The sequence below is a fragment of the Arachis stenosperma genome, chromosome 6 (genome assembly GCF_014773155.1).
Source record: "Arachis stenosperma cultivar V10309 chromosome 6, arast.V10309.gnm1.PFL2, whole genome shotgun sequence".
In the NCBI taxonomy this organism is placed as follows: domain Eukaryota; kingdom Viridiplantae; phylum Streptophyta; class Magnoliopsida; order Fabales; family Fabaceae; genus Arachis; species Arachis stenosperma.
In genome coordinates this window covers 104,045,690-104,062,961 of record NC_080382.1, presented here as the reverse complement: position 1 = coordinate 104,062,961, position 17,272 = coordinate 104,045,690, and positions in this window count along the sequence as shown.

Here is a 17,272-nt window from a genome sequence, read left to right as displayed (position 1 = left end):
TCTTCAAGCTTCTTCAATCTTGACCATAGAGCTTTGCTTTGACTCCAAGTTTTATTTTGAGCGTTGATAAGTTTCTGAACGTAGTTGACTTCGTTTTCTTCATTGATGCTTGTACCGTTCTTGGTGCTTGACTGATTTCTCATTGGTTCCTTGGGGAAGCACAAAAGGAGAAAAAAACTTTTTGATGTGTTCTGACCGAGGAGTGACTAGCTTCTTGGTTGTAGCCCTTTCTTCTTGCTTGGATTTAGAAACACTCCTTTTATCCTTCATCCCACCATAGCTTCTGCACTTTCCTTTTCTTTCTTTCTGTCTTTCTTTCTTACTGAGTGACGTGACCGAAGTGAAAAGAGAGAGGAGAGAGAAGAGAGGACTTTTGGCTTTTGGTAGAAGTTAAGTAGGATTAAAGTGATTTAAACATTGGATTCAAGTATGGGAGTAGGTAACCGTATAAGGCTTGAAGAATTTTGGGCTTATTTCCTTATTTCCTCATATTTGGTTCATAGACTTGTGATAGGGCTTGGCTTTAATTCTGATGGACCACAATGTATGGGCTTGATTATTTGTTCCTTGGGCCATGTTTATAAAATTATTTTCCTGCACACAAGCACAACATAATCATATAAACAATTAATAATTCTCTAATAATATTTGTTCATCATTTCAATCAAATATTAGTTTTTCAAACTCAACATATATAGACACATTCAGTTAGCACAACATAAAACAGGTACCACTGAATTAAAATTAAGACTAATGTAAGTAGACACAATTGTGCTTCGCGACTAGGATGATTCATTTGTTCCCTGGTTATCTATACTTCATGACAAAGATCAAACACTTCAACGGTTGACACCTTTGTGCTTCCATCAAAGCCACCAAGTGCATGCCTACAAAGTGAATGGATAAGTTCATAATAGTGCAAAATTAGTCACATAGGTTGTTACTACGAAAGGAACTAGTGCAAGTTTTAATCTAGGAATTAAGAAATGCATAACTGGCAAAATTCACATGTTGAATTAACTAAACAATCTAAGCACAATTATTCCTAAATCATAGTTTTAATTGACTTAATTGAACACAAAAAACCACAACAGTGAGCAGCAAAGCACCAAAAAACACACCACAACAACAAAGAAGACAACAACCACCCAACAATCTCAAAAATCACAATAACAATTTTACAAATTACCAAAAACACAACCCAACAATCTCAAAGACAAACAATAGGTACACAACAATATAATAGCAAATCCAGCCAACAATCTCAATCTTAAAAATCCCAAACAATAGCAAATATAGCAAATAGAAAATCCAACATCCTAATAACAAGAAATAAGAACAATCTCAATCTCAAAAATCACAACTACAACAATTTAGATAATTAGCAATTAACAATTTAGCAAAAACATAGCAACTCAATAATCTCAAGAACAACAATAGGTACACAACAATAAAAATATATTGAATTTAGCAAATAAGCAAGAATAAGACCTAAATAGAAAATTCAACAATCCAATAAAAAAACAAGAACAATCCAAATTACAATCCAGCAAATTCAAACACAGCAACCCAAAAATTTAGGAAAATAACAACGTAACAAGATCAATAACAGAAAATTATAGTAAAAAAAATAAACACAACAGAACAACGCGAAGGGAAGAGGTGACGCAGCAAAACTAGAATAGAGTTCAGTTCATAGTTCATAGAAAAATCAACAATTCACAGAACTTTATAGTAATGAAAAATTATTCAATATAGTTAAAAAAATTACCTAGAAGCTAAATTCCTTGAACAAAGCACGCAAGAGGGAGACACTGAGATAAATGAGCACCTTCAAACGGGCTTCAAACAAGACAGTGGCTGCAGTGGAATAGAGCTAGCACTGACGGAAGCTTCCACATTCGCACGGTGGCTACTCGATGGAGGGGAAGGATGGTTGCGATAGAGGGGAAGTGAGGGAGCAGGCGGTGGCTGGACGGATGTGAGGGAGGACCTGAAGCTCAATGAGAAGAGCTCTGAACTGAGTGTAAGAGAGGCTAGTGCACGAATCCCCACACTTCATACAACTGAACCAACAAGTGCACTGGGTCGTCCAAGAAATACCTGAATGAGTCAGGGTCGATCCCACGAGGATTGGGGCTTGAAGCAAGCTATGGTTATCTTGCAGATCTTAGTCAGGTAAATAAGAGATGTAGGTATCTTTGTGATTGCATAAAAGGAAATAAAAAGAAAAGGGTAATCATAACTCAGAAGTCATGTAAACTATGAAAAGAGGATGGTTAAGGCTTGGAGATGCTTTGTCCTTCTAGATTAACTCTGGTTTTACTATCTTCTTCAATTGTGAATAATTTCTTCTATGGCAAGTTGTATGTGATTGACACTGGTTTGAGCAGCCGCCAATACTCCTCCAGATCTGAACCCCAGGGTTAGTGCGGATCCATTCTGATTGAGGGTGAAGCTCCTGCAGTTCATTCTCTTTCGTGATCCTACTCAAAATGCCACAGACAAGGTCGAATCTTCCGCGTCAGAGGATGCTGCGCCTTGGTTCTAGCATCTACCACAAAGACCCTAATCTCCCCATACCTCGGCTGAACTGGTGTCTCGAGAAGTCCCAATGAAGTTATGGATTAGCCGACTAAGAGATGTATAATCAAGCTGGCGGTTCGATGCTTTCCACTTAAGTATTCACACGAACCCAAGAAGAACACGGGTGGTTGTCAGGCACGCAATCTTAGTATGAAGAACGAAGATGATTGTCACGGGTCATCCCATTCATCAAGTTGAAGAACGAAGATACTTCTTAGAATTAAATTAAACACGGATTGATGAGAAACAATAATACTTTTATTAATCCATAAAACTCAGTAGGGCTCCTCCCCTCAACCTAGGAGGTTTAGAAACTCCTAATGATAGAAAACATAGTGGTAAAAAAAATATGGCATAAAAGTCTCATATGATTTGTAGATCAAGTGTAAAAAGTCTTTAAATACTAAGCTAATGACGAAGGATTACATTAGAAAGGGTAAAACAGTCTTTTAGTGCTAAAATCTACTTCTGGAGCCCACTTGGTGAGTGTTTGGACTGAACTTTGATGAGATCCACGTGCTATGAGGCCTCTAGGGCGTTGAACACTGCCTAGGGGGTCTTCTTTGGGCGCTGGACGCTTGGAAGGGGGTAGGAGGTTGGCGTTGGACGCCAGTTTTAGGCCTTCTATTATAAAGCAAAGTATAGACTATTATATATTTCTGGAAAGCTTTGGAAGTCAGATTTTCATAGCCATTAAGAATGCTCCATTTGGAGTTCTGTAGCTCCAGAAAATCTCTTCCGAGTGCGAGGAGGTTAGATCCAGACAGCATCTGCAGTGCTTTCTGTCTCTAAATCAGACTTTTGCTCCAACTCCTCAATTTTAGCCAGAAAATACCTGAAATTGTACAAAAACACAGAATCTCAAAGTAGAAACCAAAAATGTAAATTTTACACTAAAACCTATGAAAACTTAATAAAAATTAAACAAAACATGCTAAAAACTATATGAAAATGATGCCAAAAAGCGTATAAAATATCCACTCATCACAACACCAAACTTAAATTGTTACTTGTCCCCAAGCAACTTAAAACACAGTAGGATAAAAAGAAGAGTAGGATACAGTAAATCTCAGAGTTTCCAATGAAGCTCAGTTTTGAGCAGGACTTAGTACCTTTTTGCTTCTAAATAATTTTGGCATTTCACTATCTATTGAAACTCAAAAGTGTTGGTTTCTTGAAGAACTTAGAATCCAGATGATATTATTGACTCTCCTAGTTTAGTTCTTTTTTATTCTTGAACACAGCCTTTAGAGTTTTGGCCGTGGCCCTAAGAACTTTGTTTTCCAGTATTACCACCGGATACATAAATGCCACAGACACTTTAACTGGGTGAACCCTTTCGGATTGTGATTCAGCTTTGCTAGAATCCCCAGATAGAGGTGTCCATAGTTCTTAAGCACACTCTTTTTGCTTTGGACCATGACTTTAACTGCTCGGTCTCAAGCTTTTCACTTGACACCTTCACACCACAAGCATATGGTTAGGGACAGCTTGGTTGAGCCGCTTAGGCAAGGATTTTATTTCTTGTAGGCCCTCCTCACAATTGATGCTCAAATCCTTGGATCCTTTTACCCTTGCCTTTTGGTTTAAAGGGTTATTGGCTTTTTGCTCTTGCCTTTTGGTTTAAAGAGCTATTGGCTTTTTCTGCTTTTTATTTATTTATTTGTTTATATATTTTTCGCATGCTTATATTTATTATTTTTTTCTTTTGCAACATGCTTTTTCTTTTTCTTTTTGCTACTTTTCTTGCTTCAAGAATCAATTTTTGGATTTTTCAGATTACCAATAATACTTTTCCTTTTTCATCATTCTTTCAAGAGCCAACATTCTTAATTTCAACTTCAAATATGCACTGTTCATTCATACATTCAGAAAACAAAAGTAGTGCCACCACATCAAAATAATTGAACTATTCTTATTATATAACTTGAAATTCATGTATCTCTCAATTCTTTTCAAATAAAATTTTCTTTTAAGCAAGGTGAGAGATATATATGGAACATTTTACAACTTTAAGACATAGATAGAAATGATCATGCAATAAGAACAAGAGAATAGACAATACCACATAACAGAAAACAGAAAAATAACAAAAGAAAAGGAAATAAAGAGAACGAATCCACCTTTAATGATGGCGGCTAGTACTCCTCCTTGAGGATCCAATGTAGTGCTTGATCTTCAATGTCACTCCTTTGTCTTTGTTGTTCTTCCCTCATAGCCTTTTGGTCTTCTCTCATGGCCCTTTGGTCTTCCCTTATTTCATTGAGGATGGCGGAGTATTCTTGATGCTCTAACCTCAATTTCTCCAGATTAGTGTTTAATTCTCCAAGAGAATTATGTAATTGGTTCCAATAGCCTTGAGGAGGAAAATGCATCCCTTGAGGTATCTCAGGGATCTCATGTTGAGGCTGGTGCACAGGCTCTTGTGCAAGCTCTCTAGTTTGCTCCATCCTCTTCTTAGTGATGGGCTTGTTCTCCTCAATGGAGATATCTCCCTCTATGACAATTCCAGCTGAATTGCATAGATGACAGATGAGGTGTAGAAATGCCAACCTTGCTTTGGTGGAAGGCTTCTGGTACACAAAATCATGATCTCACACACTTTCTTCACAACTCCACGTAGCTGACCAGCAAGTGCACTGGGTCATCCAAGTAATACCTTACGTGAGTAAGGGTCGATCCCACGGAGATTGTCGGCTTGAAGCAAGCTGTGGTTATCTTGTAAATACCAGTCAGGCAGATTCAAATGGTTATGGGGTTTTGATAATTAAAAGATAAATAAAACATAAAATAAGATAGAGATACTTATGTAATTCATTGGTAGGAATTCCAGATAAGCATATGGAGATGCTTTGTTCCTTTTGAATCCCTGCTTTCCTACTGCCTTCATCCAGTCATGCGTACTCCTTTCCATGGCAAACTGTATGTTGGGGGATCACCGTTGTCAATGGCTACCATCCGTCCTCTCAGTGAAAATAGTCCAGCTACGGGTTACGTAGGGCTAACCATCTGTCGATTCTCACTTGTGTTGGAATAAGATCCAATGATCCTTTTGTGCACTGTCACTGCGCCCAGCACTCGCGAGTTTGAAGCTCGTCACAGTCATCCCATCCCAGATTCTACTCAGAATATCACAGACAAGGTTTAGACTTTTCGGATCTCAAGAATGCTGCCAATTGATTCTAGCTTATACCACGAAGACTCTGATCTCACGAAATGGAAGGCTCTATTGTCAGGAGAGGTAACCATGCATCGTGGACCAGGAGGCCAAGAGATATGCATTCAAGCTTGTTTTCAGGTAGAACGGAAGTGGTTGTCAGGCACGCGTTCATAAGTGAGAATGGTGATGAGTGTCACTTAATCATCACATTCATCATGTTGAAGTGCGAATGAATATCTTAGAACAAGAATAAGCTTGAATTGAATAAAAAACGGTAGTAATTGTATTAATTCATGAGGAACAGCAGAGTTCCACACCTTAATCTATGAGGTGTAGAAACTCCACCGTTGAAAATACATAAGTGATAAGGTCCAGGCATGGCCGAATGGCCAGCCCCCTAAACGTGATCAAGAGATCAATAGTGATACAAAGACAGTCTTAAAAATGATCTAAAGATCTCCCCATATCAAAATAAAATAGTAAAAGATCCTATTTATAATGAACTAGTAACCTAGGGTTTACAGAAATAAGTAAATGATGCAGAAATCCACTTCTGGGGCCCACTTGGTGTGTGCTTGGGCTGAGCATTGAAGCTTGCACGTGCATAGGCTTTTCTTGGAGTTAAACACCAGCTCTGGTGCCAGTTTGGGCGTTTAACTCCAGCTTTTATGCCAGTTCTGGCGTTTAACGCAAGAAAATGGTAGAAAGTTGGCGTTAAAATGCCAGTTTGCGTTATCAAATCTCGGGCAAAGTATGGACTATTATATATTGCTGGAAAGCCCAAGATGTCTACCTTCCAACGCAATTGAGAGCGTGCCATTTGGGCTTCTTTAGCTCCAGAAAATCCATTTCGAGTGAAGGGAGGTCAGAATCCAACAACATCTGCAGTCCTTTTTCAGCCTCTGAATCAGATTTTTGCTCAGGTCCCTCAATTTCAGCCAGAAAATACCTAAAATCACAGAAAAATACACAAACTCATAGTAAAGTCCAGAAATGTAATTTTTACATAAAAACTAATAATTATATACTAAAAACTAACTAAATCATACTAAAACTACCTAAAAACAATGCCAAAAAGTGTATAAATTATCCGCTCATCATAACACCAAACTTAAATTATTGCTTGTCCCCAAGCAACTGAAAATAAAATAGAATAAAAAGAATAGAATATACAATGAATTCCAAAATATAAATGAAGCTTAGCTCCAATTAGATGAGCAGGACGACTAGCTTTTTGCTTTTGAACAGTTTTGGCATCTCACTTTATCCTTTGAAGTTCAGACTGATTGGCATCTCTAGGAATTCAAAATTAAGATAGTGTTATTGATTCTCCTAGTTCAGTATGTTGATTTTTGAACACAGCTACTTTATGAGTCTTGGCCGTGACCCTAAGCATTTTGTTTTCTAGTATTACCACCGGATACATAAATGCCACAGACATATAACTGGGTGAACCTTTTTAGATTATGACTCAGATTTGCTAGAGTCCCTAGTTAGAGGTGTCCAGAGTTCTTAAGTACACTCTTTTGCTTTGGATCATGACTTTAACCACTCAGTCTCAAGCTTTTCACTTGGACCTTCATGACAAAAGCACATGGTTAGGGACAGCTTGATTTAGCCGCTTAGGCTAGGATTTTATTCCTTTGGGCCCTTGGTGCACAAAATTGTTATCACTAGGAATGGCTCCAAAAACTTGGTACACAATACCATGATTCACACGTCTCTTCACAACTTCGCACAGTTGACCAGCAAGTGCACTGGGTTGTCCAAGTAATACCTTACGTGAGTAAGGGTCGATCCCACGGAGATTGTCGGCTTGAAGCAAGCTATGGTCATCTTGTAAATCTCAGTCAGGCGGATTCAAATGGTTATGAAGCTTTGATAATTAAAAGATAAATAAACATAAAATAAAGATAGAGATACTTATGTAATTCATTGGTGGGAATTTCAGATAAGCATATGGAGATGCGTTATTCCTTCTGAATCTCTGCTTTCCTGCTGTCTTCATTCAATCATTCATACTTCTTTCCATGGAAAGCTGTATGTTCAGGCTTCACCGTTGTCAATGGCTACCTCCCATCCTCTCAGTGAAAATGGTCCAACTACGGGTTACGTAGGGCTAATCATCTGTCGGTTCTCACTTGTGTTGGAATAGGATCCAGTAATCCTTTTGTGTCTGTCACTACGCTCAACAGTCATGAGTTTGAAGCTCGTCACAGTCATCCCATCCCAGATCCTACTCGAAATACCACAGACAAGGTTTAGACTTTCCGGATCTCAAGAATGCTGCCAATTGATTCTAGCTTATACCACGAATACTCTGATCTCACGGAATGGAAGGCTCTGTTGTCAGGAGAGGCAACCATGCATCGTGAACTAAGAATCCAAGAGATATACATTTAAGCTTATATTCAGGTAGAACAGAAGTGGTTGTCAGACACGCGTTCATAGGTGAGAATGGTGATGAGTGTCACTTGATCATCACATTCATCATGTTCTTGTGTGTGAATGAATATCTTGGAATAAGAATAGGCTTGCATTGAATAGAAGAACAATAGTACTTTGCATTAATACTCAAGGAACAGCAGAGCTCCACACCTCAATCTATGAGGTGTAGAAACTCTACCGTTGAAAATACATAAGTGATGAAGGTCCAGGCATAGACGAATGACCAGCCCCCCTAAAAGTCTAAGATAGCATAAAACTGATCAAAGGATCAAAAGATATCGCCAGTTTTGGGCGTTTAACTCCAGCTTGTATCCTGTTTCTAGCGTTTAACGCCAGAATAGGGCAGGAGTTGGCGTTTGAACGCCAGTTTGCATCGTCAAAACTCGGGCAAAGTATAGACTATTATATATTGCTGGAAAGCCCTGGATGTCTCCTCCTCCTAACGTAATAAGAGTGCGCCATTTGGGTTTCTGAAGCTCCAGAAAATCAATTTCGAGTGCAGGAAAGTCATAATCCAACAGCATCAGTAGTCCTTTTTCAGCCTCTGAATCAGATTTTTGCTCAGGTCCCTCAACAGCTTGTATCCTGTTTCTAGCGTTTAACGCCAGAATAGGGCAGGAAGTTGGCGTTTGAACGCCAGTTTGCATCGTCAAAACTCGGGCAAAGTATAGACTATTATATATTGCTGGAAAGCCCTGGATGTCTCCTTCCTAACGTAATTAAGAGTGCGCCATTTGGGTTTCTGAAGCTCCAGAAAATCAATTTCGAGTGCAGGAAAGTCATAATCCAACAGCATCAGTAGTCCTTTTTCAGCCTCTGAATAGCTAGATCCTACTAAACTAAATAAAGACAGTGCCATAAAGCGTATAAATTATCCGCTCATCATAACACCAAACTTAAATTGTTGCTTGTCCCCAGGAAACTAAAAACAAAATAGGATAAAAAGAAGAGAATATACAATGAATCTCACAATATCAATGAAACTTAGTCCTAATTAGATGAGCGGGGCTAGTAGCTTTTTGCTTCTGAACAATTTTGGCATCTCACTTTATCCTTTGAAATTCAAAATGATTGGCATCTATAGAAACTAAGAAGTTTTGATAGTGTTATTGATTCTCCTAGTTCAGTATGTTGATTCTTGAACACAGCTACTTTATGAGTCTTTGCCGTGGCCGTAAGCACTTTGTTTTCCAGTATTATCACCGGATACATAAATGCCATAGACACAAAACTGGACGAACCTTTTCAGATTGTGACTCAGCTTTGCTAAAGTCCCCAGTTAGAGGTGTCCAGAGTTCTTAAGCACACTCTTTTGCTTTGGATCACGACTTTAACCACTCAGTCTCAAGCTTTTCACTTGGACCTTCATGACACAAGCACATGGTTAGGGACAGCTTGATTTAGCCGCTTAGGCCAGGATTTTATTCCTTTAGGCCCTCCTATCCATTAATGCTCAAAGCCTTGGATCCCTTTTACCCTTGTCTTTTGGTTTAAAGGGCTATTAGCTTTTTCTGCTTGCTTTTTCTTTTTCTTTCATTTTCTTTTTTTTTTTGCCAATTTTTTTCACTACTTCTTTTTTTGTTCTTTTTCACTGCTTTTTCTTGCTTCAAGAATCAATTTCATGATTTTTCAGATCATCAATAACATTTCTCTTTGTTCATCATTCTTTCAAGAGCCAACAATTTTAACATTCATAAACTTTACTATAAAAAATATGCACTTTTCAAGCATTCATTCAGAAAACAAAAAGTATTGCCACCACAACAAAATAATTAAACTAATTTCAAGATAAAATTTGAAATTCACGTACTTCTTGTTCTTTTGTAATTTGGCACATTTTTCATTTAAGAGAGGTGAAGGATTCATGGAATTATTCATAGCTTTAAGGCATAGATACTAGACTCTAATGATCATGTAGTGAAGGCACAAACATAGATAACACATAAAGCATAAAAATCGAAAAACAGAAAAATAAGAACAAGGAGATTAAAGAACGGGTCCATCTTAGTGATGGCGGCTAGTTCTTCTTCTTTGAAGATCCTATTGGAGTGCTTGAGCTCCTCAATGTCTCTTCCTTGCCTTTGTTGCTCCATCCCTAGTGCTTTTGGTGCTCCTATCCTTAGTTGCTCCCAATAGTTATGTGGAGAAAAATATATCCCTTGAGGCACCTCAGGGATTTCTTGTTGAGGGAATTCCTCATGCTCTTGTTGAAGTCCATGAGTGGGCTCTCTTGTTTGCTCCATCCTCTTTCTAGTGATGGGCTGTTGAGAGAGAAAGAGAATGAGTTGAGGTTGGTTGGGATCCTGTGGGGTCCACAGATCCTGGATGAGTTCAAGCATAAGCCACCATAACAGGAAGCTCATCAAATGTCCAACTTAAGGACTTTAACTAAAAGTGCTAGGTGGGAGACAACCCACCATGGTATGATCGTTCTTTTTCCATTTTTATTTAGTTTTATTTATTTTTGAATTTTATTTTATTTTGTTATATTGAACCTGGAGTTTTGCGTCACATTCATATTAACACTGCATTCTGCATTTTTCAGATTATAAAAAAAAAAGCGAGCACGCGCGCGACTGCATCAGCGACGCGTCCGCGTCGCAAGGAGATGGGAGACAATATTAATATGAACAGAGAGTTACACAGGAGCAGGGCTGGAGGCGCGCTATTAGCACAAATTGACTCCACGCGAACGCGTCGATGATGCGTCCGCGTCATTTGGAAAAATAGCCTCCCACGCGACCGCGTCACCCACGCGGCCGCGTGACCTGAAATCGGCGTAAAAAGGTTTTATGGCCAAAAGTTGAGTTGGAATTGGGCTGGACCCGTGCTAGCAGCACAAGCCCTGCCACGCGAACGCGTCACCCACGCGTCCGCGTCATATTGGAAATAAGGCCACCCGCGCGATCACGTCGACCACGCGACCGCGTCACCCTGGATTTTGGCAATACTGACGTTTTGAACAGAGAGTTGTGCGGTTGCGAGGCTGCACTCGCGCCACTAGCACAAATCGAGTCACGCGATCGCGTGCCCCACGTGTCCGTGTCACCCAACCTTATCGCGCACCACGCGACCGCGTCACCCACGCGACCGCGTCACCAACGTCGCACAACCTATCCAGATTAGTGCCAATTTTCTTATCTTTTCTTTTCTAATCCTAATTTCTTCCTTCTCTCTCCTTTCTCACTTTCTTTTTTCTTCTCATTCTTTTTCACTTTCATTTTATTTTATTTAATTTATTTGCATACTTTCATTCATTGTATTATTTTCATTGGTGTTGGAATTTTATTTGGGTCATTGTGGATTGCTGCAGAATTGTTTGACAATTATATTAATTTTTAAAGTGTTGCTTGCATGTTCAATTTAATACTTTCAAATAGCTTATTTACCATGCATGCTATGTGTTTGTGAAAATGCCCGTATGGCATTGTGCACTATTTTTAAAGATTTCTTTTAATCTTCTACTATAAATGCTTGCTTTTCACAAAACCCTTTTTATATTTTATTCATTAAATATAATTGTCATTACAAACGTTATTGTTAGTTTCTTACGACTAACAATACATTAACGCTTTTGATGCTTGATCTATGCTACTCATGCCCTTGCCGGCATGCTAATAAACATCTTGCATCCAATACCCCCATGCCTTGCTATATTTCCATTGATGAACTAATCACATGGAATCGCGACCATGTCTTCCATTCACTATTTTCCTTACTTGGCATGCTATTCACTCGTACCACCCTCCTCTTTGCTCTTCACCTTTGACTTCATATCCCTTTCTCTTCTCCCCTTTTCAGGCTGGCCACCAGAACGGGTAAGGAGAAAGCTTCTACAACGAGCAACAGCTGAGGAACCACAACACCCGCCCACCTGTACTTCTCAGCATGCACCGAGGACGGTGCAATCTTTAAGTGTGAGGGGGTCAATACCGATCTTCACGGGTTAGTTAGCCCCTTCTCAACACCAATTTTTATTTTTCATTGTTGCATTTGCATGCTTGTTTCTTTTTTGTGCATATTTTACCACTTGGTTAAAGTAATATTTTCTTTTTTTCAAGAAATTTTTATAGTATTTCACTAATTTGAATAAAACTTTTTGAAAAACTTGTATGAAAGAAATATTATTTTGGAACATGGTTTAAAGCTCGAACACACAAAACCAGAGAGATCTTGAGCCTATTTGATTGGTCGCATTTTATCAACCAATATTTTATTTTTGGTGTGTGTTTTTCTCTCTAAAATTGTGATCTTTGTCTTGCTTAATTCTATATTTCCATTGTTTAATGTATGCATACACTTATATGATTGAGGCATTGTTTCACTGAGCTTACATACCCATATGGCCTTAACCTTTTCATTATCTATTGCAAACCAATTTTGAGCCTATTTTACCCCTTTGTTCTTTATTTTAGCACATCATTAACTCTAAGCGAAAAACAATAATGTCCTTAATTTGAATCCTTGGTTAGCTTAGACTAGTGAGAATGCTTATGAATTAAGTGTGGGGAAGAGTGGGTTTGGAAACATCTGGTTTGAGAATTGAGTATGTTAGAATTTTCTGAAAATATGAAAGAAATGTTTAGGACATGTTCATGCATTCAATAAATTAATCATATGCATTGAGAATATATATATATATATATATATATATATATATATATATATATATATATATATATATATATAAAGAGCAAAATAAGTGAAAGGGGACAAAATGCCCCAAAGTAAGTGGTGAAAGCAATGTATATGAGTTGTACTTTAAATTAGAATGCATGAATATGTGAAAAAACATGGTTAATGGATGGTTAGATGTTGTATTATGATTACATGGATTGTTTAAGTGGGAAAGTTTCAGTTAATTAAGGATTCAGATTTTAGTCCACTTGACCAAATACAATCCTACCTTGACCCTAACCCCATTACAACCCTTAAAAGACCTCTTGATATGTGTATCTGTGCATTAAATTTATGTTGATTGTTAGATGAATAGCAAGCCTTAGAAAGCAAGGTTAGTAGAGAATTGAGAGATCGAACCTTAAACACCTGAGTGATTAGAGTATATACACTACCAGTAAGGGTTCGATGCTCAATTCCTTGTTCCTTGCTTTCATAAGCTATTTTTTTTCTTACAAGTCTATTTGTACTTCATTTTTTATGATTTGAATTAGTGAAATCCAGTTCATATTTATTCTTGGATATTTATTTACTTTTAACTAAGTAGGTAGAAACATTTCGCATGTAGTTGCATTCATAGGTTGCATTTCATGCATTCTACCATTCCTCTTCATTCCTTTATAGTTTCTCTTGAGCTTAGCATGAGGACATGCTTTTGTTTAAGTGTAGGGAGGTTGATAAACCCATATTTCATGATTTATCTTGTGCTCAATTGAGTGGTTTTTATCTACTCTTTACCCACTTATTCATACTATTTGGATGGTTTTATATTTGCCTTCCTAATTATGTGCTTTGATTGAAAACATGATTCTTTGGCCTTAAGTTCCCTATGTTTAATCCTCTCTTATTATCATTAGATGCCTTGATATGTGTGTTAAGTGTTTTCAGATATTATAAGGCAGGAATAGCTCAGAGGATGGAAAGGAAGTATGCAAAAGTGGAAGGAATACAAGAAGTTGAAGAAACTGCTAAGCTGTCTAGCCTGACCTCTTCGCACTCAAACGGCTATAACTTTAGCTACAGAGGTCCAAACGACGCGGTTCTAGTTGCGTTGGAAAGTTAACGTCCGGGGCTTCGATTTGATATATAATATGCCATAGTGGCCCTGACGCTAGGCGATGCGACCGCGTGCCCCATGCGGCCGCGTCGCAAGTGACGGAAATCAGCGTGTTTGAATTCTTCTCCAGCGAATTCTGGGCTGTTTCTGACCCAGTTCTCGGCCCAGAAAACACAGATTAGAGGCTATAAAGTAGAGGGATTGCATCCATTCAGATCATGCACTCATAATTCACTTCTCATGATTTAGATTAGTTTTGAGAGAGGTTCTCTCCTCTCTCTTAGGATTAGGATTAGGATTAGAAATTAGGATTTTTAGAAACTAGAATTTAGGACTTCTCTTAGCTTTCTAGAGTGACTCTCGACCCAGGTTCAATATTCCTTTTTCTATTTAAATCTCTCTTTTATATTTTGATTACTCTGAAACTTTTATTATGTTTGATTGATGTTGCCCAATTGGCTGTTGATGACATTTTATTTAATGATATTTGAGGTATTTAAGTTTACTATTGCTCTCTTTGATTTACATGATTATTGCTTCCCATCTGAAGGCATTTTTATTTGAGCAGTTTCAATTTTCTTTCCTTTTGGCTTTGGTTAAATAATTGGTGACTCTAGAGTTATCAAACTCATTGTTGATTGAAAATTGGAATTCATCCACTTAACTTATCTTCATAGTTAGAGGTTAACAAAGTGGGAGAAAAATCCAATTCTCATCACAATTAATAAGGATAACTAGGAAAGGACCTCCAGTTCTTATACCTTGCCAAGAGTTTATTTTATAGTTATTTATTTATTTTTCTTATTATTTTTTGTGTAACATACTGCCCCCTTACTTCCAAATCCCCAATTTTACCTTTTTCATAGCCAATAATAAGAACATACCTCCCTGCAATTCCTTGAGAAGACGACCCGAGGTTTAAATACTCGGTTATCAATTTTTAAAGGGGTTTGTTACTTGTGACAACCAAAACGTTTGTACGAAGGGATTTTTGTCGGTTTAGAGACTATATCTACAACGCGACTGTTTTTATGACATTCTTTACTGGCAAAAATCCTAACGTCAGTCGTCTCCCCATGTCAGCGTGGGAGTCTTCCCATGGATATCGTTGAGCTTGGGGTATTGTTTTCCCCATGTCAGTGATGAGTGAGAATTTGTACCGGTTTGGATTTTTCCACTCAAGATAACTTTCGTTGCAAGTATAGACCAAACCGGCAACCAACTCCCACCATCAAAGTTTAAAATTTCTAATTCAAATAACCGAGAGTAGTTAAACCTCGGGTTGTCTTTCCTAGGAACTAATGCCTATGAGCGCACAATTTTGGTTATGGAAAGCAAAGGAGTTTTCAATAATGAAGCAAGCAAAATAAAGGAATTAAAGAACGATCAAAATTGCAATTAATAAACTAATAAAGGAATAAAATAACTATGTATGTAATATAGACAAGTAAAACTCAAAATTGATGGGAAAGTGATTCAAAACATAAATGGAAGCCTTGACTTGGGATGAGTTATGCAATCCCTTCCTTGCCATAACCACAACTATGATAATTATGATGGATTAATCTCACTAAGTCAACCCTTAACATCAAAGAGTAGGTCAAGTGAGAATAATTGTTATTAATCCACAAATCCTAGCTAACTTACTAATTACCTTAGTAAGAAGTTAGCGTTAGTGGAAACAATAACAACTAACAACCCAAGAATTATCACTAAATGTCAGACATTATGACTCTAGTATTCCATAATTTTATTTTCCCAAGCCAAAGGGTGAAAATCTATCCCATAATCAAAATTGGCATTTCATCAAACACATAGTGGGCATAATCATAAAACATGGCAAAATTGGAAAAATGTTGAAAACTATGAACCACAAATGATCAAAATCAACAAAGACAACTCAATAAGCATATAAAAATCACTAAACATAAAATTCATTAACCAAAACTCAAAATTGCAAGAAGCATATATGTATTGATAAAGGAAATTAAAATACAAGAAAGTATAGAACAAGTAGTATAATAAAAGAGGAAATTAAGTAATACTTACAATGGAAATAAGCAAGGATCCAAAATCAAAACTTGAACTATAAAATTCTACAAAACCCTAATTGAAATTGAGAGAAAACCTAATCCTAAAACTATCCTAAACTACCCTAAGTGTGTTGTATCATGTATGGTAGTGTATGGTATATTATATGGTTGCTTGCCCCTTCATATATGCTCCAAAGTCATCAGAAATTGGCCAAAGATCCCTCAAAATCGCGAGCCACGTGACTTGATTAAATTAAGCACAAAATAGCATGTTTTCACAATTGGGAACAATTTAGAGAGAAAACACAAAAGCATGCTATTTAGATGAATAAATATGGGTTTATATGATGAAATCTACTCAAATCAATCCAAAATTTATCGTCAAATATGGATTCATCAATTCCCCCACACTTAAACAATAGCATGTCCTCATGCTAATCACAATCAAAGGAGAAGGGTAAAAGGACAAGCAACTTATTCAATGCATCTACTTATATGCATGCAACCATACTAAATACTATCTATCTATATCTATACTATGGTTTTCTATTGAGTTTGGTAAAAACAAACAAGAGAATTCCAATCAATCCAAAATAGATCATTAGGGCCAATGCTAGGAATTAATGCAAGATGATCCACATCCAAAGATTTGATTTGAAGTTTTCAAAATTAATTTCAACAACTTGCAAGAAGACACAAGGCAAGAGAAGGAATCATAGAATTGAGCAATTGAACCCCTCACCGGATGTGTATACACTCTAGTCACTCAGTGTTTAGGGCTTAATCACTCAATTCTCCTTTAATAATGTTTTTATAGGATTTACTAATCATCTAACAATAAAAAAATATTTGATGCATGAATGCAAATATCATGAGGTCTTTGGAGGGTTGTAATGGGGCTAGGGTTAAGATAGGATTAATATGGTTAAGTTTCCCACCTAATCCTATATCACCCAACTCACAAAATATGCAACCTAACTTTCCATTCCCTTTTTTTTCTCACATTCACTTGTGCATCTTCTTTCTAATTCACCCACATATGCATTCTTTATTTACATTCTTATTATCATTTCTTTTTTTTTTCTTTTCTTTTTCTCTTTCTTTCTTCTTCTTTCTTTTTTAAACAAAGTATGTACACCAAAATTTCTCTTTTTTTTTATCATCGAAAAGAGATGCATATATTTCTAAGTAATAAATGCGTAAGTGTTTACCAATTTTTCCCAAAATTTCATAATGAATTCCCAAAGCAAATTTTCTACCAATGTTTTCCCAAAAGTTCCCTCGATACTTGATTAACACACACTCCTCCAC